Consider the following 2,003-nt stretch of genomic DNA (forward strand, 5'->3'; position numbering starts at 1 on the left):
AGGGCATCCTTCAATGACCACGATTGACTCAGTTGTACCTCCCAGCTCAAGACTGATTTTTATTCTCCTAACGTGTTGCTATACAACACTCTGGTGTTTCATCATCGGGCTCATATCTTTGCAAATCTTGGTTCGATAGCTTGGTGTGCCGTTTTATCAAAGCCTCTTGGATGTCATTAAATTAAAGTAATTGTTAACCTCACCCACCCGTCGAAAATCCTTCAATATCCATGGAACAAGAGGGTAAGGGCGGGATGGATAAGAAAGTTCAATGTGGTCATATCCGAGCTTGTACCTTAATGGTGCTTTTTATCGGAACGTACCGGATCTATATCCGGCAAAGGACCATCAACACCGACAACAATAACCAAAACCTTCGGGGAATGTCCTTATCGCCACAACAACAACATGTCACTAAAAGCTCAGAAGGTTAAAATTTTGGACCTTAAAGCTTTTTCAATTCTTTCCGTGAGGCTATAATTAGCTGCCTCTGGGGATTTCCTTGACGGATAGGCAAATTTATTCCTGCAAAGAAGGAGTTTGTTTAGGTTGACCTCCCTAATTTGCGGATCAAAAATTTTCTGCATACCCTTTTGGAGAAACGAACTGAGGCTCTCAATAAATATCAGAATAACTAATTAACAAAACTTCCATCAGGCCACAGCTGTGGGCATTCTTCATTTCACTGATACATCCCTCAATGAATGTATTGTATGTATGTATTGTGTGTAATGTATTGATCATTTAAAAATTGCAAAAGCAATCGATAATAGTTCTTCAAGTAAGCAGGGAACAAAATGACAATACCTAAACACAAATAAACGCAGCTTACAAAACAATGAGCTCTCAGGGCAAACATACATATATATGTAAGTGCATACATTTATAAGAGTCCTTTAAAGTTTTCATGACAAATGAAAATTCGATTCAGAAAAATTGGTGAAGAGCCAAAACACTAACATCATATCGCTAGAGGGATGGCAGTACTTAACTGTTCATTTGATTGAAGAGAACTTAAATGGCTTTGTATCTTAGGTAGTGGTCGATAAGCAAACGTTACCACAGCATTTAGGGATAACTGTTATGCACGGGAAATGCTATTATAGAAGAAAAAAAATTTGGACGAGATGGAGATGGAAAAGAAAAACTCAGACTTTCGTTTTGTTTTTTTTTTTTTTTCAAAAGGAATTCCATTACAATACAATTCCAAATGTCACACAGCAATAACAACAAAAACTACTCGTGTTTGTAGTTGCAGTCTATTTAATGCATTCTGATATCCTGTCGATTGGAGGGGTACCGTTGGTACTTTCTGATAGGGTTAAATATTTGGGGATTGTTTTGGACAAGAAACTGTCCTGGAGACCCAATGTGGAAGATCGGGCCAGGAAGGCCGCCATTGCCTTGTACTGCTGCAGAGGAGCTATCGGAAAGAGATGGGGACTCTCGCCAAGAATAGTACACTGGCTTTATGAGATGGTGGTCAAACCGATTCTGCTATATGGGGTGCTGGTCTGGTGGAAAGCACTGGACACGGCGAGCACCTCCAAAATGTTAGTGTCAGTGCAACGGACGGCGCTGATCGGTACCAGTGGCGCTCTCAGAACAACGCCTACCTTGGCACTGAACGTCATGCTGAACATATACCCAGTAGATATTGCGGGAAAGGCGGCCGCGGCAAGGTCGTTGGTCAGGCTTCGTGATATGGGATATAGACTTTCTGACCGCGGACACTCTAGCCTTCTTACCAGTTTCGACTTCATCCCGGACAGAACGGACTACTGTATGCCGATAACAGCTCCCTATACAACCTTCACCCCAGTTATTCCAGAGAGAGAGGATTGGGGAAGAGGAATTATCTGGGGCATGGGACCGGTTAACTTGTTCACGGATGGGTCAAAGCTGGATGGAAAGGTTGGTGGGGGGGTCTTTTGTCAAGAGCTAAATTTAAGCCGCAAGTTTAAGTTGGCTGATCACTGCAGTGTATTCCAAGCGGAAATTGC

This window comes from Eurosta solidaginis, chromosome 4 (assembly GCF_040869045.1).
Source record: "Eurosta solidaginis isolate ZX-2024a chromosome 4, ASM4086904v1, whole genome shotgun sequence".
Classification (NCBI taxonomy): Eukaryota; Metazoa; Arthropoda; class Insecta; order Diptera; family Tephritidae; genus Eurosta; species Eurosta solidaginis.